Raw genomic sequence first — 24,883 nt, forward strand, 5'->3', positions numbered from 1 at the left:
GATATGCCGACAAATCCCGATAGGAGTCGCACGTATCTCGTTCTCAGGGCACACCGGATAGGTCAAGCTACGAGTAAAACCAACCCTCAAGTTGCCTCGAGGTGGCCCCACAGGTTGCCCGTTTCAGACCAACACTCAGAGGAGCACTGCCCCCCCCCCCGGGGGGGGGGGGGGGGGAAAAAAAAAGTAAAATAAAGATGACCCTTGAGTCCGTGAAACCCAGGAAAAAAGGCTAGGTGGCAAATGGTAAAACCAAGGTTGGGCCTTGCTGGAGGAGTTTTATTCAAGGCGAACTGTCAAGGGGTTCCCATTATAACCCAACCGTGTAAGGAACAAAATCAAGGAACATAACACCGGTATGACGGAAACTAGGGCGGCAAGAGTGGAACAAAACACCAGGCATAAGGCCGAGCCTTCCACCCTTTACCAAGTATATAGGTGCATTAAAGTAAACAAGATATAATAATGATATCCCAACAATAATCATGTTCCAACAAGGAACAAACACCATCTTCACCTGCAACTAGCAACGCTATAAGGGGGGCTGAGCAAAGTGGTAACATAGCCAAACAACAGTTTGCTGGGAAAGGTGGGTTAGAGGCTACATGGCAATATGGGAGGCATGATATAACAAGTGGTAGGTACCGTGACATAGCAATAGAGCGAACAACTATCAAGCAAAGATAGAAGTGATTTCGAGGGTATGGTCATCTTGCCTGCAAAGTTCTTCGAGTTGGCAAAAGCTTGATCCTCGTAAGCGTACTCAACGGGTTCCTCGATCACGTAATCGTCTCCCGGCTCTACCCAAAGCAAGAACACAAGCAAAGGGAACAACCATCAACCACGGTGCAATGCGCAAGCAATATGATGCAAAACATGGCATGACATGCGGGATGTGATATGCAATGCTTATGCGAGCTCCAAAAGGAAAAGATTGAACCAGGCCTCAAATTGGCAAACCAAGTGTGCCGCTGGAAAGATGAGTTGATTTCGGTCGAAATCGATATAAAGATCACCGGAATCGGATGCACGGTTTGCAAATGGCAAGCAAAACAATAATGGCACAATTCTGCGATTAACAGCACGATGCCATCTAGAATGCAACAAGAAACTAAGCTACTGCAACCCAACATAGCAACAAAGCACATGGCAGTGATCTAATAAAGATGCTTGACAAAAGATGAACACTGAGATACGGCTAAATCACACAATAGCAGGTTCAAACAAGCATGGCAAAAGTGCAAAAGATATCAGCATCACAGACTTGGTGAAAATAACAACATGGCAGGAATTAACATCAGGAAGCAATGTTTAGAGCAAGCTAACAGCATGCTATAGGAACATATCATAGCAAAACAAGGCATGGCATGAATCTACTCAAAGCATAGAACAAAAGTCCCTTACTGACCATAAGCCAAAAGGGCACAGAAGATATGATGGCACCCATGTAGACATAGCAAGTTCCGTTAACATATTCAGACTTAGCAGAAAACTGGTCATGGCATAAACAGAATTATGAAGGCCTCTTTGCGAGCTCGATTCACTCACCACAAGGCATTGCATGACAATATAAGCATAGCAATAGTAAGAAGACATGTTCATAAAGCTAACCATGGCAAGAACAATCTCATAGCAAGCATGGATTAACTACAATGACCTTGGCAAAATTGATTAACATGTAAACAATCTGCCAGGAACATCTTATAGCAAAAGTAGAGCAAGATTGAGTCATGCTAGGGCACTCCATAAATTCAAACAGGGGCATGGATGGATAGAGAACAACCATATGTCCAAATCATCCTTACTGAACATACTCAAAAGAAGCATGGATCTCTCTGTAGCAACATGAATACATGGCATAAAAATAACCGTAGAGCAAAGACTTGGTGAAATTCTAAGTCTCTGAAATCAGCAATATTACGAGAGCTACTTTGCATGCTTGTGCTAGTCACCACATTGATCACAAAAATACATGGCATACACCCCTGTAAAGATGGCATGGCATAGCCCAAAACACATGTAGAGCTCATGCCCATATGCAGCACACAATAATTATGGCAAAAATGACAAATGCTCATGATCTGCTAAGAAACAGGAACTAACATTTTATAGCACTCTTGCATCAACAATTTATGCATCAAGATGGACTCAAACAAGCATGGCACAATGGGACAAAATGAAGAGCACATCTAGATGAACATTTAGATATATTGCATGCACAAAACAGAGCCAGGGTCACAGAATTATGGCATGATGAAAAGTGCATAAAAATATTGCAGACTTAGAGAAAACGAGGTCAACCCTAGGTTTGACTGGATCTGGATCTGGGCGGCGCAGTTCCCGAGGATCACCAGAGTTGCGGTCGGCCGGAGAGGAAGAAGGAGAGGCCGGGCGGAGGAGCTCGCCGGCGTCCGGGAGGCGAGGAGAAGGCGACAGTGAGGAAGCGGCGCCGGCGCGGGCCGGGGCAGTGGCCGGAACCGGCAAGCAGCGGCGGGGCCGGCGAGGTCGAACGACGGTGAGGCGGTGGCCGGCGGGCGCGGGCGCAAGGCCCGGCGAGGCGGCGAACGCCGGCATGGGCGGAGGGCGGCGACGCGGTGAGGAGCCGGGCGGCACTAGGGAAACGGGCGACGACGGAGGCGCTGGGCCGGCGGGGGCCGGGCGCGGGCCTGGCAGGCCGGCAGTGCGGTGAGGTGCCGGCGGGACACGTGGCAACAGCGGCTTGGTTCGGGCGGCGGCGCGGACACGTCCGGCCGTCTGCGGGGGGGTCCGGGGGGGGGGGGGGGGGGGGAGAGAAATCTAGGGTTTGGGACCCGAAAAATGAAGGAGGGGTGCACATATTTATACATAGAAGGAGGTGGGAGTGTCCAAATGGAGAGCGGTTTTCGGCCACGCGATTGTGATCGAACGACCGAGAGGATGGAGGGGTTTTGGATGGGTTATTAGGCCACTTTGGAGGGGTGTTGGGCTGCAACACACACGAGGCCTTTACGGTTCCCCGGTTAACCGTTGGAGTATCAAACGGACTCCAAATGGCACGAAACTTGACAGGCGGTCTACCGGTGGTGTACCAAGGCCTCTTGGAAAATCTCGGTCCATTCCGAGAAACATTAACAACCACACACGAAAAGAGGCAAAAGGGGGTGCCGGAGGGCGTAGGAATGTCAGAATGCAAAACGGACAACGGGGAAAATGCTCAGATGCATGAGACGAACACGTATGCAAATGAGATGCACATGATGACATGATATGAAATGCATGACATGAACAAAATGCAAAATGAAGGCAAAACCCAACCACGAAGGGAAACTCATAACTAGAGCCGAAAATGGCAAGAGTCGGAGTACAAATATGGCAAGTTACATCGGGGGTGTTACAACACTCCGCCACTGCGAAAGGATATCATCCCGAGATCTAGGACTGAAAGAACTCCATATATTCAGAACAAAGGTGGTCCTCGCGTTCCTAGGTGGCTTCTCGGTCGAAATGATGTGACCACTTCACTTTCAGGAATTTGATAGACTTGTTGCGAGTCTTGCGCTCGGTTTCTTCAAGAATAGCAATGGGATGCTCATGATAATACATGTCTTCTTGGAGATCAATCTCTTCGAAGTTGATGGTGCGCTCAGGCGTCTTGAAACACTTGCGAAGCTGAGACACATGAAACACGTCGTGCACATTTGCAAAGTTGGACGGAAGCTCAAGTTGATAGGTGAGGTCGCCTCTTTTGCCAATGATCTTGAAAGGACCCACGTATCTAGGGGCAAGCTTACCTTTGATACCGAAGCGACGAGTACCTTTTATTGGAGAGATGCGGAGGTAGACATGGTCTCCGATCTCGAAAGCCAAGTCACGATGTTTGCTATCATAATAACTCTTCTGCCGCGATTGCGCGGCTTTGAGATTTTCACGGATGACTTTGCACATTTCTTCAGCTTTTGAGATTAAGTCATTGCCAAGAAGTTGGCGTTCACCAGTCTCTGACCAATTAAGAGGAGTATGTCACTTTCTGCCATAGAGAATCTCGAATGGGGCCTTGCCCGAACTCGATTGGAAACTGTTGTTGTAGGAGAACTCGGCATATGGAAGACAATCTTCCCACTCCATGCCGAAAGAAATGACACAAGCCCTGAGCATATCTTTAAGGATTTGATTTACTAGCTCGACTTGTCCACTGGTTTGAGGATGGAAGGCTGTGCTGAAGCGAATGTTGGTGCCCATGGCCTTCTGAAAGGAATCCCAGAATTTAGAAGTAAAAATGCTTCCACGATCTGAAGATATCAATTGTGGAATGCTGTGCAAAGAGACAATCCTGGAGGTATATAGCTCTGCCAACTGAGCTGCTGTGATAGATTCTTTGATAGGAAGAAAACGAGCCACTTTTGTAAGCTTGTCGATGACAACAAAGATAACATCATTTCCACGCTTGGACTTGGGAAATCCAGTCACGAAGTCGATCTCAATATGGTCAAACTTCCATTCTGGAATAGCAAGAGGTTGGAGGAGACCAGCTGGCCGTTGGTGTTCTGCTTTCACTCTTCTGCAGACATCACATTCATTCACGAACTGAGCAATTTCTCGCTTCATTCGAGTCCACCAATACGACTGCTTGAGGTCATGGTACATCTTTGTTCTTCCAGGATGAATAGACATGAGTGAATTGTGAGCCTCGTTCATAACGATTTTTCGTAGATCACCCTTAGGAACCACAATTCGATCCTCGAAGAATAGAGTATCTTTGTCATCAAGGCGATAGCACTTGTACTTGGGTTGGCTCTTGGCAATCCCATTTTTCACCTTCTTCACCATTGCATCAAGAAGTTGTGCCTCACGAATTTGATCTTCCAAAGTAGGAGAGACTTGGAGGTTGGCAAGAAATCCTTGAGGAACAACTTGGAGATTAAGTTTGCGGAAAGCTTCACAAATGTCCAGTTGGAAGGGCTTGAGAATTAAACTGTTGCAGTAAGCCTTCTTGCTCAAAGAATCTGCAATGACATTGGCCTTGCCTGGAGTATATTGAATACTCGGATTATGCTCTTGAATCATTTCGACCCAACGAGTCTGCCTGAGGTTGAGTGAGGGAGTCCTGGATTAGGGGGTGTCCGGATGGCCGGACTATACCTTCAGCCGGACTCCTGGACTATGAAGATACAAGATTGAAGACTTCGTCCCGTGTCCGGAAGGGACTTTCCTTGGCGTGGAAGGCAAGCTTGGCAATACGGATATACAGATCTCCTACCATTGTAACCGACTTTGTGTAACCCTAACCCTCTCTGGTGTCTATATAAACCGGAGGGTTTTAGTCCGTAGGACAACAGATACAACAACAATCATACCATAGGCTAGCTTCTAGGGTTTAGCCTCTCCGATCTCGTGGTAGATCTACTCTTGTACTACCCATATCATCAATATTAATCAAGCAGGACGTAGGGTTTTACCTCCATCGAGAGGGCCCGAACCTGGGTAAAACTTCGTGTCCCTTGCCTCCTGTTACCATCCGGCCTAGACGCACAGTTCGGTACCCCCTACCCAAGATCCGCCGGTTTTGACACCGACATTGGTGCTTTCATTGAGAGTTCCTCTGTGTCGTCGCCGTCAGGCTTGATGGCTCCTACGATCATCAATGACGATGCAGTCCAGGGTGAGACCTTCCTCCCCGGACAGATCTTCGTCTTCGGCGGCTTCGCACTGCGGGCCAATTCACTTGGCCATCTAGAGCAGATCAAAAGCTACGCCCCTGGCCGTCAGGTCAGATTTGGAAGTTTAAACTACACGGCTGACATCCGCGGGGACTTGATCTTCGACGGATTCGAGCCACTGCCGAGCGCGCCGCACTGTCACGACGAGCATGATCTAGCTCTGCCGCCGAACAGTGCCCTGGAGGCCGCACCCGCATCGGCTTCGACCCTTAACTCGGAGCCAACTGCGCCGATCGAGGATGGGTGGTTGGACGCCGCCTCGGGGGCTGCGATCCCAACGGCGATTGAGCCGAACACCAGCCCCGCACTCTGCGAGACTCGTGATTCCAAGGAGCCGGACTCCTCTTCGGACTCCGAACCCTCCGCGCCCCTGCCGATCGAATCCGATTGGGCGCCGACCATGGAGTTTACTGCCACGGACATCTTTCAGCACTCGCCTTTCGGCAATATTCTGAAGACACTGAAGTCTCTCTCTTTATCAGGAGAGCCCTGGCCGGACTACGGTCAGCAAGGTTGGGATTTAGACGATGAAGAAATTCAAAGCCCACCCACCACCCACTTTGTAGCCACTGTCGACGACTTAACCGACATGCTCGACTTCGACTCCGAAGACATCGACGGTATGGATGCCGATTAAGGAGACGATGATGAACCAGCGCCTATCAGGCCCTGGAAAGCCACCTCGTCATATGACATATACATGATGGATACCCCAAAAGAAGGAGATGGCGATGGAACAACGGAGGATGACCCCTCCAAGAAACAGCCTAAGCGCCGGCGTCAGCGGCGCCGATCAAAATCCCGCCAAAACAAATACGGCGATTCCAGCACGGGAGATAATAATACTCCGGAGAGTGCCGAAGAAAACCCCCTCCAGCAAGATTTAGCACAGGAGGATGGAGAAACTAGCCCTCATGAGAGAGCGGCAGACAGAGAGGTCGAGGACGATAATTATATGCCTCCCTCCGAAGACGAGGCAAGCCTCGACGACGACGAATTCGTCATGCCAGAGGATCCCGTCGAGCAAGAGCGTTTTCAATGCAGGCTTATGGCCACGGCAAGAAGCCTCAAGAAAAAACAGCAACAGCTTAGAGCTGATCAAGATTTGCTAGTTGACAGATGGACTGAAGTCCTTGCGGCCAAAGAGCATAAACTCGAACGCCCCTCCAAGAGCTACCCAAAGCGCATGTTGCAACCCCGATTAGAGGAGGAAGCACTTGATGCGGCCGACCGGCCACCTCGTGGCCGCGACAGAGAGGCCTCTCGGCCCTCCACTCAAAGCCGCACCCCGTACCAAGGCACGGGAATATGGGCCGGACTTACGAGATATGTTGGAGGACAAGGCAAGGCAAACAAGATTGATCTACGGATCGCGTGGGCGCCCCACGACTCGAGACGGTAACCGTCACGCCGGCCACAAATTCGGCGGGGCCAAACACAGTAGACAAAGCTCATTGGAGCTACGTCGTGATATAGCCCAGTACAGAGGCGCCGCACACCCACTATGCTTCACAGACGAAATAATGGATCATCAAATCCCCGAGGGTTTCAAACCCGTAAATATCGAATCATATGATGGCACAACAGATCCTGCGGTATGGATCAAGGATTATCTCCTTCATATCCACATGGCCCGCGGCGATGATTTCCACGCCATCAAATACCTCCCACTCAAGCTTAAAGGACCAGCTCGGCATTGGCTTAACATCTTGCCAACAGGATCAATCAGTTGTTGGGAGGACCTGGAAGCCGCATTCCTCGACAATTTCCAGGGCACTTATGTGCGACCCCCAGACGCCGATGACCTAAGTCACGTAATTCAGCAGCCAGAGGAATCGGCCAGGCAATTCTGGACACGGTTCCTAACAAAGAAAAATCAAATAGTCGACTGTCCGGATGCTGAGGCCCTAGCAGCCTTCAAGCACAATATCCGTGACGAGTGGCTTGCCCGGCACCTGGGACAGGAAAAGCCGAAGTCTATGGCAACACTCACGACACTCATGACCCGCTTTTGCGCGGGAGAAGACAGCTAGCTTGCTCGTAGCAACAATATGACCAAGAACCCTGGTAATTCGGATACCAGGGACAGTAGTGGCAGGTCGCGTTGCAACAAGCAGAAGCGCCACATTAACGGCGACAATGCTGAGGATACGACAATTAATGCTAGATTCAGTGGCTCTAAATCCGGTCAGCGGAAAAAGCCATTCAAAAGGAATCCTAGGGCCTGCCCAGTTTGGACCGTATACTCGACCTCTTGTGCCAGATACATGGCATCCCCGACAAGCCGGCCAATCACACCAACCGGGATTGTTGGGTGTTCAAGCAGGCAGGCAAGTTAAACGCCAAAAATGAAGACAAGGGGATGCATAGCGATGACGACGAGGAGCCCCGACCGCCGAACAACAGTGGACAGAAGGGTTTTCCTCCACAAGTGCGGACGATGAACATGATATACGCAACCCACGTCCCCAAAAGGGAGCGGAAGCGCGTGTTAGGACGTATATGCGGTAGAGCCAGTCGCCCCAAAGTTCAACCCATGGTCCTTGAGGGAGTCCTGGATTAAGGGGTGTTCGGGTAGCCGGACTATACCTTCGGCCGGACTCCTGGACTATGAAGACACAAGATTGAAGACTTCGTCCCGTGTCCGGATGGGACTTTCCTTGGCGTGGAAGGCAAGCTTGGCGATGCGGATATTCAAGATCTCCTACCATTGTAACCGACTCTGTGTAACCCTAACCCTATCCGGTGTCTATATAAACCGGAGGGTTGTAGTCCGTAGGCAATCAACTCCATACACAACAATCATACCATAGGCTAGCTTCTAGGGTTTAGCCTCCTTGATCTCGTGGTAGATCTACTCTTGTACTACCCATATCATCAATATTAATCAAGCAGGAGTAGGGTATTACCTCCATCGAGAGGGCCCGAACCTGGGTAAAACAAAGTGTCCCCTGTCTCCTGTTACCATCCGGCCTAGATGCACAGTTCGGGACCCCCTACCCGAGATCCGCCGGTTTTAACACCGACATTGGTGCTTTCATTGAGAGTTCCTCTGTGTCGTCGCTTTTAGGCCCGATGGCTCCTTCGATCATCAACAACAATGTAGTCCAGGGAGAGACTTTTCTCCCCGGACAGATCTTCGTCTTCGGCGGCTTCGCACTGCGGGCCAATCCGCTTTGCCACCTTGAGCAGATCGAAAGCTACGCCCCTGGCCATCAGGTCAGGTTTGGAAGCCTAAACTACATGGCTGACATCCGCGGGGACTTGATCTTCGATGGATTCGAGCCACAGCCAAGCGCGCTGCACTGTCTCGATGGGCATGATATAGCTCTGCCACCGAACAGCGCCTTGGAGGCCGCACACGCATCGGTTCCGACCATTGATTCGGAGCCTACTACACCGATCGAGGATCAGCGGTTAGACGCTGCCTCAGGGGCTGCGATCTCAGAGGCGATTGAGCCGAACTCCAGCCCCGCACTCCGCATGGCCCGTGACTCCGAGGATCTGGATTCCTCTCCGAGCTCCGAGCCCCCCGCGCCCCTGCCGATCGAATCCGATTGGGCGCCGATCATGGAGTTCACCGCCGCGTACATCTTTCAGCACTCGCCCTTCGGCGACATCCTGAATTCTCTAAAGTCTCTCTCTTTATCAGGAGAGCCCTGGCCGGACTATGGTCAGCAAGGTTGGGATACGGACGACGAAAAAATTCAAAGCCCACCCACCACCCACTTCGTAGCCACTGTCGACGACTTAACCGACACGCTTGACTTCGATTCTGAAGACATCGACGGCATGGACGACGATGCAGGAGACGAACAAGAACCAGCACCTGTAGGGCGCTGGAAGGCCACCTCGTCATATGACATATATATGGTGGATACTCCAAAAGATGGAGATGGCGATGGAACAGTGGGGGATGACGCCCCCAAGAAACAACAAAAGCGCCGGCGTCAGCGGCGCCGCTCTAAATCCCGCCAAAGCAAAAATGGTGATTCCGGCACGGGAGATAATACTACCCCGGATAGCGCCGAAGAACACCCACCTCAGCAAAATTCGACATAGGAAGATGGAGAAACCAGCCCTCATGAAAGAGTGGCAGACCGAGAGGTCAAGGATGATAACTATACGCCTCCCTCCGAAGACGAGGCTAGCCTCGATGACGACGAATTCGTCATACCATCAGACCCCGCCGAACAAGAGCGTTTTAAACGCAGGCTTTTAGCTACGGCAAGCAGCCTCAAGAAAAAGCAGCAACAGCTTAGAGCTTCCCAAGAATTGCTAGCCGACAGATGGACTGAAGACCTTGCAGCCGAAGAGTACGAACTCGAACGCCCCTCCAAGAGTTACTCGAAGTGCAGGCCGCTACCCCGATCAGAGGAGGAAGCACCTACATCACCAGCGCATGACATGGCAGACCGGCCACCTCGCGACCGCGACAGAGAGGCCTGTCGGCCCTCCACCCAAGCCATGCCCCGACGCCACTCAACTAAGGCATGGGAAAATGCGCCCGACCTGCGAGACATACTGGAGGATAAGGCGAGACAAACAAGATCGATCTACGGATCGCGCAGGCGCCCTACGGCATGTGACAATGATCTTCACTCCGGATACAACAAATCCGGCCGGGCCGAACACAACAGACATAGCTTTTCTGAGCTGCGTCGTGATATAGCCCAGTACAGAGGCGCCGCACACCTGCTATGCTTCACGAATGAAGTAATGGATCATAAAATCCCAGAGGGTTTCAAACCCGTAAACATCGAATCATACGATGGCACAACAGACCCGGCGGTATGGATAGAGGATTATCTCCTTCACATCCACATGGCACGCGGCGATGATCTACACGCCATCAAAGACCTCCTGCTCAAACTTAAAGGACCAGCCCGACATTGGCTCAACAGCCTGCCAGCAGACTCAATCGGTTCTTGGGAGGACCTGGAAGCCGCATTCCTCGACAACTTCCAGGGCACTTACGTGTGACCGCCGAATGCCGACGACTTAAGCCACATAATTCAGCAGCCAGAAGAATCGGCCAGACAATTCTGGACACGGTTCCTAACAAAGAAAAACCAGATAGTCGACTGTCCGGACGCAGAGGCCCTAGCAGCCTTCAAACATAACATCCGCGACGAGTGGCTTGCCCGGCACCTGGGACAGGAAAAGCCGAGGCCTGTGGTGAAAGAACTGCGACGAACTGTGATGAACTAGGAAGACCACGCAGAAGCCTGGAAACCCTAATGCAGATCTAAGAAACGGAAGTAAGAACACTTACAGTCACAGGTCTTCTGCGGAGGTCGCCACCGTTTCTCTGGATCGATTCGGGTTGATGCAGCAGCCAAGGTTGACGGAGACGAAGGAGAAGCGCGATGGCGGTGAGGCTCAAGCAGCAGGAGGGTTGCGAGAGGAAGAAGACGGAGAAAGGGAGAAGAATGATAAAGGCCGAGGCGTGCCTATTTATAAGGAAAAACGTGAACAGACGGGCGCGAAAATCGAGGGAGAGCCGAATAATGGTTATCCAACTACACAGACGCCTCGATTCTCAGGAGACATTAAAGATGAAGATCCGTTGGGAGATGACGTCATGAAAGTTATTGCGTTTTCAAGAGATGACGTCACGGCGAGTTACAAAAACTTCTATGAGGATAAGAAGATGGATTTTGTCTAAGTGTTGAAGATTGACAAAGAACAAAGTTCAAAGTCAAACTGGGGCCTAATGTTGGGGATATAGCTATCAGTTATGACCCGCCCAGGAGGGGCCGGGTCAGCCCCAATGGCGGGTTACACAAGAAGCCCAGTAAACATTCAAGACGATAGTTTATTAAACCTTATAGAAGGCCCAAAGGCCTGGTGGCGGCTTAAAGCCCGATGTTGTGAACTGCCGTATGCAAGGAAAGACTTGTAAAGAAAGGCATGTACAAGAAGTCACCGAGCCGGACACGATTATGAGCCGTCCGGGACTCTATGGGCCACCGGGCGTCAACCCGTGTATATAAGGGGATGACCCGGTGGCGGCTTAGGGCAAGAAAACAAGAGATCGATAACCAAGCCGGCGAGTTAAGCCTCTTGGTGATCGAAACCCCAGCAATACCAACTCAACTAGATGTAGGCTTTTACCTTCATCGTAAGGGGCCGAACTAGTATAAAACCTCTCGTGTCCTTTGTCCCAATTAACCCCTTTAAGCTTCCTAGTTGCGATGGCCCTATGACTAAGTCCTTTCGCTAGGACATCTGCCGTGATAATTCCACGACAGACATGAACAAATAATTGGTAAGGATTACGCAATCACAAACCAAATATCTGCGGAAAGAAATACTAGAGCTACATGAATTTCCACCTATAAAACTCCCGAAACATTCTGGTTGTGCAATCAGGTATTGGGGATACAGGGGAAGCATAATATCTCACCCAAAACTAGCAAATCCTACATCCAGCTGTATCCATCCTTCAACACATAACCAAGAAACCTTCGGAAATCATTTACCTCAGCCTTCGAAAAGCATCCCTTATATGAGTTATGGCAATACTCACGAACTCCCGCCCCAGTACTAGGTGGCGTCGAGGTTATCTCACCAACAACTGCATAAAGGAGATTTTCGATGTCGGTGAACTCAGGTATTCCAGAATTGCAACGATAAAATTGTGACGACAACACCTTGGAGCTCAACTCCCCGGGACACTTCCACAACCCCTAAATGTCAGGAGGCACCAAGAACAATGTTCTAGTCATAAAACCATCGGAACGATTCCAAGATACCCGCGTTATCCTAATTTTTTTTCGTGAAATTTGAGAAGAGAAGAGTCAAAACTCTACGTCAGGAGGCCTCACCAGAGCGACGAAGGGACTGAGGAGTAAAAAGAATCCTACTCTCTGATATATATAATCCTATAAGACTCAAAACATTTTTCTAGACTCAACAACGTCAGCGATTCGATCAAGCAGGGGGCTCCTAAGTCGGGGAAGGCTCTGATTACCAACTTATAACACCCATGATGCGGCTATATCTCCCACGTGTCGGAGCACGACTTAGAGGCATAACCACATAGTAGGCATGTCGCAAGAGGGGTAATCTTTACACATCCCATGTACTGAATAAGAAAGGGATAAAGAGTTGGCTTACAATCGCCACTTCACAAAATACATAAATATAGCATTACATCATCCAGAATACAATCAAGGTCCGACTACGGAACCAACATAAATGAAGACAACCCGGAATGCTAGATCCCCGATCGCCCCAACTGGGCTCCTCTACTGATCGTCTGGAAAGGAAACATAGTAACGTCCTGAATCCTCGTCGAACTCCCACTTGAGTTCGGTAGCGTCCCCTGCACTGGCATCATCGGCACCTGCATCTGCTTTTTGAAGTAATATGTGAGTCACGGGGACTCAGCAATCTCACACCCTCGCGATCAAGACTATTTAAGCTTAAGGGTAGGAAACGGGTAGTGAGGTGGAGCTGCAGCAAGCACTAGCATATATGGTGGCTAACTTACGCAAATGAGAGCGAGAAGAGGAGCAAAGCATGGTCGAGAAGCTATAAAGATCAAGAAGTGACCCTGAAACTACTTATGTTCAAGCATAACTCGAGACCGCGTTCTCTTCCCGGACTCCGCTGAAAAGAGACCATCACGGCTTTATACAACCGGATATTAACAAATTCCCATCTGCCCATAACCGCGGGCACGGCTTTCGAAAGTTCGAAACCCTGCAGGGGTGTCCCAACTTAGACCATCACAAGCTCTCATAGTCAATGAAGGATATTCCTTCTCCCAGGAAGACCCGATCAGACTCGAAATCCCGGTTACAAGACATCTCGACAATGGTAAAACAGGTCCAGCAAAACCGCCCGAAATGCTGACAAATCCCGATAGGAGTCGCATGTATCTCATTCTCAGGGCACACCGCATAGGTCAAGCTACGAGTAAAAACCAACCCTCAAGTTGCCTTGAGGTGGCCCCGCAGGTTGCCCGTTTCGGACCAACACTCAAAGGAGCACTGCCCCTTGAGTCCGCGGAACCCAAGGGAAAAAGGCTTAGGTGGCAAATGCTAAACCCAGGTTGGGCCTTGCTGTAGGAGTTTTATTCAAGGCGAACTGTCAAGGGGTTCCCATTATAACCCAACCGCGTAAGGAACGCAAAATCAAGGAACATAACACCAGTATGATGGAAACTAGGGCGGCAAGAGTGGAACAAAACACCAGGCATAAGATCGAGCCTTCCACCCTTTACCAAGTATATAGGTGCATTAAAGTAAACAAGATATAATAATAATATCCCAACAATAATCATGTTCCAACAAGGAACAAACACCATCTTCACCTGCAACTAGCAACGCTATAAGAGGGGCTGAGCAAAGCGGTAACAGAGCCAAACAACAGTTTGCTGGGAAAGGTGGGTTAGAGGCTACATGGCAATATGGGAGGCATGATATAGCAAGTGGTAGGTACCGCAACATAGCAATAGAGCGAACAACTAGCAATCAAAGATAGAAGTGATTTTGAGGGTATGGTCATCTTGCCTGCAAAGTTCTCCGAGTTGGCGAAAGCTTGATCCTCGTAAGCGTACTCAACGGGTTCCTCGATCACATAATCGTCTCCCGGCTCTACCCAAAGCAATAACACAAGCAAAGGGAACAACCATCAACCACGGTGCAATGCACAAGCAACATGATGCAAAGCATGGCATGGCATGCGGGATGTGATATGCAATGCTTATGCGAGCTCCGGAAGGAAAAGATTGAACCAGGCCTCAACTTGGCAAACCAAGTGTGCCACTAGAAATATGAGTTGATTTAGGTCGAAATCGATATAAAGATCACCAGAATCGGATGCACGGTTTGCAAATGGCAAGCAAAACAATAATGGCACAATTCTGCGATTAACAGCACGATGCCATCTAGAATGCAACAAGAAACTAAGCTACTGCAACCCAACATAGCAATAAAGCACATGGCAGTGATCTACTCAAGATGCTTGACAAAAGATGAACACTGAGATACGGCTAAATCACACAATAGCAGGTTCAAACAAGCATGTCAAAACTGCAAAAGATATCAGCATCACAGACTTCACGGGATCACCGATCACATAGAGTGGGTTACCACTATGGACAACTTATGCGGAGGGTCTCAGACCCATCTCCATCGATGCATTATCTATCACATTACGTGATAGACACTTTGTTAAGAGATCTGCCAAGTTTTTCGATGTTTGGATATAATCCAATGTAATAACTCCGGGGTTCCTCAGTTTTCTGACAGATTTTAGTCTCCTCTTCACATGCCTTGAGGACTTCATATTGTCCTTAGAACTGTTTATCTTGACGATCACGGTTTGATTATCACAGTTCATCAGGATAGGGGGTATTGGTTTTTCAACCATAGGTAAGTCCATCAAAAGCTCACGAAGCCACTCTGCTTCAACAGTGGCAGTGTCTAATGCTGTGAGTTCTACTTCCATAGTTGACCTTGTTAAGATGGTATGCTTGCAATACTTCTAGGAAACAGCGCCACTGCCAAGTGTAAAAACATAACTACTTGTGGCCTTAATCTCACCGGCATCAGATATCCAGTTTGAGTCACTATAACCCTCCAGCACCCTTGGATACCCGGTGTAGTGAATCCCATAGCTCGCAATGCCTTTCAAGTAGCGCATAACTCTCTCAAGTGCACGTCAATGATCATCTCCCGGTTTTGACACAAACCGACTCAGCTTGCTCATAGCAAAAGAGATGTCAGACCTCGTGGCACTCGCCAGATACATAAGCGAGCCAATAATCTGAGAATACCTCAGTTGATCTCTAGCAATCCGTCGATTCTTCCGAAGCAACACACTAGCATCATATGGAGTTGGAGAAGGCGTGCAGTCGCTATACCCAAAATGACTCAAGATCTTTTCCACATAGTGAGACTAATGTAGTGTGATCCCACCATTCTCATCCCCCAACATCTTGATGTTTAAGATAATATCAGCTACTTCTAGATCATTCGTCTCAAAGCAACGAGATAAGAAATCCTTAACCTCCTTGATTACATCAAGTTTGGTTCCAAAGATCAGTATGTCGTCGACATATAGACAAAGAATAACTCCTTCGCCCCCACCATAGCGATAGTACACACACTTGTCACCATCATTTACTACAAAGCCGGTGGCAGTTAATGTTCTTTCGAACTTCTCATGCGACTCCTTGGGAGCTTGTTTAAGGCCATATAAAGACTTTAATAACTTGCACACCTTTCCTTCCTGACCAGGTACTACAAAACCATCTGGCTGATCCATGTAAAATTCCTCCTTCAACTCTCCGTTGAGAAAAGCCGTCTTAACATCCATTTGATGAACGAGAAGACCATGTGAGGCAGCCAGTGATAGTAACACCCGAATTGTGGTCAGTCTAGCCACGGGTGAGTAAGTATCAAAGAAGTCTTCACCTTCTTTCTGGGTATAACCCTTAGCCACAAGTCGTGCCTTGTACTTTTCAGTTGTACCATCAAGTCTAAGCTTCTTCCTGAACACCCACTTACATCCTACAGGTTTGCACCCATAAGGACGGTCAGTGATCTCCCAGGTTCCGTTAGCTAAGATGGAATCCATCTCACTACGAACAGCTTCCTTCCAGTAGTCAGCATCGGGAGATGCGTAAACTTCTGAAATAGTCCTGGGTGTGTCATCCACGAGGTACACAATGAAATCATCACCAAAGGACTTTGCAGTCCTCTGTCTCTTACTCCTCATAGGAGTTCCATTGTTACCCTCAATAGGATTCTCAAAGTGTTCCATCACAATGATGGGTTCAGGAATTACAGCGAATTCCTCACTAGATGGAGTAGGTATCTTCTGATTTGATGAACTCGACATATCCTTCATAGGAAATATGTCCTCAAAGAAAGTTGCATCATTCGACTCCATAATCGTACCAACATGCATGTCGGATACCTAGATTTTATTATCAAAAATCTATGGCCAATGCTATGAAAAGCATAGCCCAGAAGAACACAATCCATGGTTTTTGGTCCAAGCTTGCGCTTCTTGGGAATTGGTATATTGACTTTCGCCAAACAACCCCAAGTACATAGGTAAGAGAGTTTCAATCTTTTCCTTTCCCATTCCTCAAATGGAGTCATGGTCTTATGCTTTGTGGGAACTCGGTTTAGGACATGACACGCAGTCATTAGCGCCTCCCCCCACCATTCCTTGGAGAGACCCGATGTGTCTAACATGGTGTTAACCATATCAGTTAGAGTTCGGTTCTTTCTTTCGGCTACCCCATTTGACTGAGGTGAGTAGGGAGGCGTCCTATCATGGATTATACCATGCTCCGCACAAAACAGATCAAATTCATTAAAAAAATACTGTCCACCACGATCGGACCTAAGCCGTTTAATTTTTCGATCAAGTTGGTTCTCTGCATCAGCTTTATAGTTTTTAAAGAAAGTTAAAGCCTCATCTTTTGATTTCAGAAGATACACGTAATAATATCTAGTGGAGTCATCAATCAACGTCACCAAGTATCTCTTTCCACCTTTTGTCAACACGCCATTCATCTCACAAAGATCAGAATGTATAAGCTCTAGTGGCGCCAAGTCTCTTGCCTCTGCAGTCTTATGGGACTCGCGAGGTTGTTTAGCTTGCACACATACTTGGCACTTAGAGCCTTTGACAGTAGAGATTTTTGGAATTAAATTCATATTAACTAGCCGCGTCATGCAACCAAAGTTAATGTGACAAAGTCGTGAATGCCAAATATCAGACTCATTATTGTGGCAAACATTATTAATAACATTAGTGCAAATATCTGACAAACACAGGCAGAACAAGCCTCCGCTCTCATACCCTTTTCCAACAAATTGTCCATACTTAGAAATTACAACTTTATTGGATTCGAAAACCAACTTAAAACCATCTTGACATAAACGGGAACCACTAACGAGATTTTTATTGATGGACGGCACATGATGAACGTTCTTCAGACGCACGGTCTTCCCCAAAGTAAACTTCAGATCGACCGTACCAACACCTCGAACGATGACATGTGACCCGTTCCCCATCAGCACGGGAGAAGTCCCTGTGACCTTGTAAGAAGAAAACATGGAGGCGTCAGCACAAACATGTACATTGGCACCGGAGTCAATTAACCAATCAGGAGATTGAAATACTGAAAGGATGGTAGGAAGAATACCGTACCCAGATTCCTTCATATCAGTATCACCGATGACAACATTAGCGGACTTGCCGCTCTTCTCATGTTCGCGCTCCTCAAAGCGGTTAGGACACTTCGGAGCCTAGTGATTAGGATCACCGTAGACATGGCAAAGTCCCTTCCCCTTCTTATGAGAATTCTTCTTGGAGTTGGTAGAATGTGACGGCTTGTTCTTTGTATCAAACTTGCCTTTGCCCTGAGTTTTGTTCTTGTTATTTTTGAACTTGTTGGGCTGGAAGTTCTTCTTTTGTACCATGTGGGCACTAGAAGCTCCCTCGGCAACTCGAGCACGTGTGTATTTTGCTCTCGCCTTCTCTTCAACATCAAGAGTACCAATGAGATCCGCAACGGAAAACTCCTGTCTCTTGTGTTTCAGGGAAGTAGCAAAATTGTTCCACGAAGGTGGAAGCTTGGCAATAATGCCTCCGGCAACAAATTTGTCCGGCAACACACACTTGAAGTACTTGAGTTCCTTTGCGAGCGACTGTATTTCATGAGCCTGCTGTACAACAGAGCGCTCATCAGTCATCTTGTAGTCATTGAATTGCTCCATGACGTACAACTCGCTGCCGGCGTCCGAGGCACCAAACTTGGCCTCGAGCGCAGCCCACATGTCCTTGCCGTTGTCAAACGACATATACGAATCCATAATGGAATCATCAAGAACACTCAGAAGACACTACAAAAAAATACACTTCCGTGATGATACGTGTTTGTCATAGTAGGTCACATTTTCTGTCATGCATGTACATCCATGACAATGACAGAATCAAGATAGTCATACCTGTGCTGTCGTAGAAGTGTTCCATGACACTACCAAAATTATCATCACGGAAGTGTCCACTTCCATGACGATAAATCGCGCGTCACAGAAGTGCTTTCGTCAAGGGTGACCGACACGTGGCAACCACCGTAACGGAACGCCGTTAAGCTATCGGGTCGGGTTTTGGATCCGATAACCCATTAACAGCCCCGACCAATGGGGATTTTCCACGTGTAAAATCATCATTGGCTGGAGGAAACACATGTCGGCTCATCTTTGGGACAGATGTCAACCACTCATTGGACGGAAGGCGCCTATGATACGTCGACACGTGGCACAGCCCAACAGAGGCCCATTCCTGTGAAAAGGCCGGCCCGTTTGACTTGGTCAAAAGCTGGTGAGCCGGCCCATGGAAAGCCTGTTAACGGCCTGTTCGAATATAGCCCATTTACAGCCCGCTAACCCAAGGCCCGTTATGCCCTATCCGAATTAGGCCTAGTAGCGTCATCTGGGCCATCCAATATGATTCCAGCCCGTTTTCACTTCTGGCCCATGTATGGCCCATGACGTCTTTCGGCCCATATGAGGCCCTATGTAACTCTTGGCCTACTAACGGTCCGTGGTGAAACTGGCCCGTAATGAATAGTGTATCACTTTACACCGATTAATGGCCCGTGGTGAAACTGGCCCGTAATGAACAGTGTATCACTTTATACCCATTAACGGCCCGTTATTCCGTTGGGCTGTTTCCAGACCATGTTATCTTTCGGCCTTCTCAGAGCCCACTTATTCTTGGGCTCATTTCCAGCATTCGTTTACTTACGGCCCGTTACTATCATTTTCTGCTTGTGGGCCAAATTCAGCCCATGGTTACAATCGGCCCGTTTGTGGTCCGTTAATACGTTGGGCCGATTTCATAGCGTCATCAAATACAGCCTATTAATGATGGCCCGTTATGGTTGGCCCATGAACGGACGATTCCAACTCTAGCCCATTTACGGCCATAATGCGATCTGTTTGGCCCATGTTTGGCCAATCGACTATACGGCCCGTATAAGGCCCATTGATAATATGGCCCGTATAAGGCCCATTGTTTCTACGGCCTGTAGAAGGCCCATTGTTTCTATGGCCCGTAGAAGGCCCACTGTTTCTACGGCCAGTAGGAGGCCCAGTGTCACTACAATAAATATTAGCCCATGGTTATTGTGGCCTAGTTTTAAAAAATAGGTTATTGCAACCACTGACTAACCGTGGAAAAAGAACTGCAATGACTACAAGCAAACAAATAAACAAGACAACAAGGAAATAAATAAGCAAGCAACTAACGATAGGCTATCAAGGCTATTACACATATTACATCCACCGGGCATCAAAGTTCGCCACCAGTGCAAATATAGGGAACAAAGCAGCATATCATATACACTGGTTGTCAAAGTTGGCGACCATCGCAAATAAACGCTGCAGCAAAACAAATCCAGAACTGAAACCACTTCAGAAGATCTCAAGAAACAATATCCTAGGTACCCATAATGCTGGCAAGATGCTTAGCAAGCTTATTAACTTTCTCTTATTTGGGGCTTAAATCCTCCAGCGCTTGCTGTTGCACCAGAAAATATGCATCTGAATTCTGTAGGGACTTCCTCAGTCCTTCAGCTTCCTATCACAGCACATCTGATCGATGTCTTTCAACTTGAAGTTGAGACTCAAGAAGACGAACTGATTCAGGCAGCGAGTTCGAAGAGCTTGTGCCAGCAGTAGTGGCCAGTAACTCGAACACTACATCAAGACAGGACTTTTGGGTTCCCTCACTATCGTCAAGATGTTTTTTATCAGCTTTCTTGGAGACCAATAGGGATGTCTCACTATCTTGAACCTTATCTGCATTACTTCCTTTACCATTGGATAACGCGGTACTGTTCTCCAATATTTTGTCCGCATTCTAAAAGAGAAACAAGCAGACACATCACATGTTTACCATGTTGTATATGAAACTCATTTTGGTAAATGAGTTCAGTAGTAAAGTGGACAGGATAACAGTATGAAACAAACATATATCTATGTACCATGGTCACTTTATGGTCTATATCATTCTAGTTTTTGTTGCAAAATCAAGATAGAGACACAGTTCAAATAATATTTGTTCAAGACAAAGCAGAATAGACAGAATATAAGTGTGGTTAACTATAGAGCAACAACAACACTTGTAATGTGCATGACATGAGAACATAACTGTTTATTCAATTGAAACTGAAATCAACATAGAGCAGGTTACAACAACAAACCAGTTAAAGAAACAGGTTTAAAACATACATGTTGCGCCATTGGAGTTTCAACTCTATCCTTCAAATTTGAAAATAGTTGGTATGAGTAAAAACAGTCATGCAAGAGCAAAGGAGTATGAACCATAGCTACAGAACCTGACCTGAGAACAAATCTTCTTCTCCTTTAAGCGTTGAGTTGGGATTCGGAGTGGTGGTCCTCGTGCTTTGGGCACTGCAGTTCCCTTACTAACTGCTCGTGTTTGGGTGCTCTATGGTGGAGATGGTGTTGTGTCAACTGGAACTGGGTTACTATCTGCTGGGGTTGGGGTTAGAAGGGGTGTAGCTGGTTCTCTGTCCAACTAGGTAGGGGTACAATCTGCTAGAGTCTGGGTTATGTGTGCTGGATCTGGTCCTTGGGCAAGTACAACCGTGGTTCTATCTGCATCAATTGGTAGCACTATCTTTTCTGAAGACCATGTTGTTACTCCCTTAGATACTGCCATCACGCTCTCCAATTCAAATGGCTGATAAACAAGAAAAGTAATTGAAAGTATATACATTGTATGATAGACAGGTGCAATGGATAGTGGGGAATAAAAGAGGGCATGAAATAATTCATATTTATGTTGTCTAACCAAACATGATAGCATGACAAAATTTCACATATATGATGGCCAACTAAACAGGATAGCATGACACAATTTCATATTATGATGGCTAACTAAAAAAGATGGAAAGGCATAGTTCAAAATATGAGACTATGTAAACAGGATGACATGAGTAACTATATAATGTGTTTATTAAATAGGTTGGCATGCCATAATTCATATACATTCACGGATAGAATGCCATAATTCAAAATATGATGAGTGTAAACACTAAATAGGATGAGATGATATAACTATATGATGTCTTTATTAAATGGGTTGCCATGCCATAATTCAGATAGATGATGTGTATGTACTATGTAAACATGATGGCATGATATAATTCAAATATATGATTTATATAGTAAGCAAGTAAGCAGATGGCAATCCATATATGATGTAAAAACTAAGCAATGCAAGACAACATGCATGACATGGGTAATATAACCCTGCCAAGTTTGAGCATAGACCTCAGGGGGAAAATAGGACTGGTCATCAGTCTCTGAATCCTCCTCTAAGGAGCTCTCTGTAACCAGCAAGATGTATGCTTCAGCAGGTATTATTGTCTGCTCTGAATACCTTGTTTTCACTCCAGATACTTCCATCACCGCTTCAAATGGCTGATGCACAGGAAGAGTAGTTGAATATACAAACGTTGTCGACAAATGGAACACGTAATGCAAAAAAATGATAGCATGATATAATTCACATACATGATGATTGGCTAAACAGCATGGCATTGCATAATTCACATATATAATGCCTTCGCAACAAGATAGCATTGTATAATTCACATATATAATGTCTTGCAACAAGATGGCAATGCATAATTCACATATATGGTAATTAGACACTGAACAGGTGGCATTCACACAAAGAATGTCTAAACTAATCAAATAACATAGCAATGCGAGACACCATACGCACGATATGAGAAACATAACCCTGCCAAGTTAGAGCATACACCTCGGGGGGGGGGGGGATAGGACTGGTCATCTGTCTCTGAATCCTCCTCTGAGGAGCTATCCGTAACCAGCGAGATATGCGCTTCGTCAGATAGCATAGTCTGCTCTGAAGACCTAGTTTTCACTCCAAAATTTGCCATCACCGTGTCAAATAGCTGATGCACACGAAGAGCAGTTGAATGTAATAACACTGTTGACAAATGTAATATGTAACGAAAAAAGGGGGATTCAGAAATGCCACGCCATCCTTTTTTGAAATGTAATAACACTGTCTACAATCTGAAATGCGTGGAGGGGGGCTGCCTTTGCGCCTACCATGAAGCGACGTCTGCATGAAATTTTATTGCCACGCAAGGCTCGTCTCTTTTGCTCTACATGTTCAGTTCCATTGTTTACAATAACTGTCATGCATAGGAATAAAACATAGTGAGATTATGTAAGGAGTGCATGCAGAAATCCAGAGTGATGGTAGCAACATGTGGATAGACCCAAAACCAATAATACCAGGCAGATAATGGCTTCAGTTAAAAATATAGATAATGGCTTCTTTACTGTTTGTTTCCCAACCAACATGAAACTCATAGTAGACACCGGAGATTAACCAGATAGTAGATAGATACTATTGATAGCGGCCCCGATATGTACCCCACAACCATTTAAAAACTCAAGTTTGACCATTAGTTTGAAGCTGACTCAGAGTCTAATCGGTGAACAGGACGATAAAGTAGCATGTAATATTAAGCGATGCATAACGTAAGCAGACACGAAAGAGTGCGACCTCTCTTGCGGACCCGTGTAGTCCTCGAGGTCATCTGCTCGGTTGATGATGGTAGTGCTGTTTTCATGGCTACCAGCAGCGGGGAAGAAGATCTGAGGCGGCGAAAGACAGTCTGGAGGCCGGATCCCTGCTGTGCTAGACCCTTCTGTCGTTGGAGCAGCTGAGCTGGGGTGGACGACGGCGCAGCAGGAGCGGGACAAACCACACAAGGTTTTCTTTGACAACTATCTGTAAGAGAAGTAATTCCGTAAGGGCTCGTTTGAATTGGAGGATTCCAACAATGCAAGGATAGGAAATAGACAGGAATAGGATAGGAATGCACGTGCAAAACAGATAATTTAAAAACACAGGATTTCTGCCAATCTAGCTGTTTGATTCACAACAATTGGAGGATCACACGATGCAAAGAAGCATGGTGAGATTAAGTCAAACCACAAGAAAATGTATGGTTATATGCTATTATGCTACTATATCTTAGTCTTGTGCTTCATGAATAGGAATTTGAAAAGGAGGACAAGTGAAAGTTAAAATTCCTACGTTTTTTCTTTCAAGGAGACACTAAAGGAACAAATCCGTGTGCTTAGAGGACAATATATATAACATGTAGAGTAAAAAAGAGATGCAACAAGTGTACAACCTCTTTGGCGAAGCCATGTCGATCTCAGCGTGATTGGGTTGGCCGGTGAGGATGCTCCGGCTGACTTGGCTGTCAGAGGAGGGGAAGAAGATCTTAGGCGTCTGGAGATGGAGCCCGAGGTACTGCTCCGCTGTGATGGATGGTTTCGTCATTGGAGCAGCTCCGGTGAGTTGTACGACGCCGAGGCTGAAGCAGGACAAGAGAGATAACGAACAACGTTAACCTGAGTGGAATTCTAATAGCATCTCCAATACATGACGTAAAATACATAAACACAAAGTGCTAGATGTAAAATACATCAGCCGCTCATCTCTGAACTTAACTGCCGGAACTGAATTTAACCGTCAAAACTGAACTTAATTGTTGAAACTGAACTTAGCTGTCGAAACTGAATTTTGCTGTCGAAACTGAATTTTGCTGTCGAAACTGATCGCACTAGCAAGGTGAGGCTACACGTCCGTCGGCTGACTTTTTCATCTCTGGTTAGTCGATTTTGCAGCCGTTGGATACGAAATCAAGGGCCTGCGGTTCATCTTCAACCTCCACCCCCCTGAGCCAGCCAAACAGCAGCCCCCCGCCGCCCGCGGCCGGCGGTGCGCCGCCCCATCCACCCCGAAATTACTCCCCACCGCCGGTCCACCGCCGCCCTGGCCATCCCTCTAGGCCCCCCTGTGCCGAGCTTTTTCTCCGGAAATTCCCACGCCACCGCCCCGCCACCGCCGGCAACCACCGCCCCATCCTGAACCCTAAGATAGATAGTGGGGTACCTCTTCGGCGAGCCCCCCTCCCCACTGCGGCTGGTTCTTCCTTCACCCCGGTGGCATCAGAGTGAAGTGTAGCTAAATCGGAGCAGCATCGCAAGCAAGAGCAAGAGCGAGAGCAGCAGCGCGAGCAAGAGCAATAGCAAGAGCAGACTAGGCAGGGGACCGAGAGCAAG

This window comes from Triticum urartu, chromosome 1 (assembly GCF_003073215.2).
Source record: "Triticum urartu cultivar G1812 chromosome 1, Tu2.1, whole genome shotgun sequence".
NCBI lineage: Eukaryota > Viridiplantae > Streptophyta > Magnoliopsida > Poales > Poaceae > Triticum > Triticum urartu.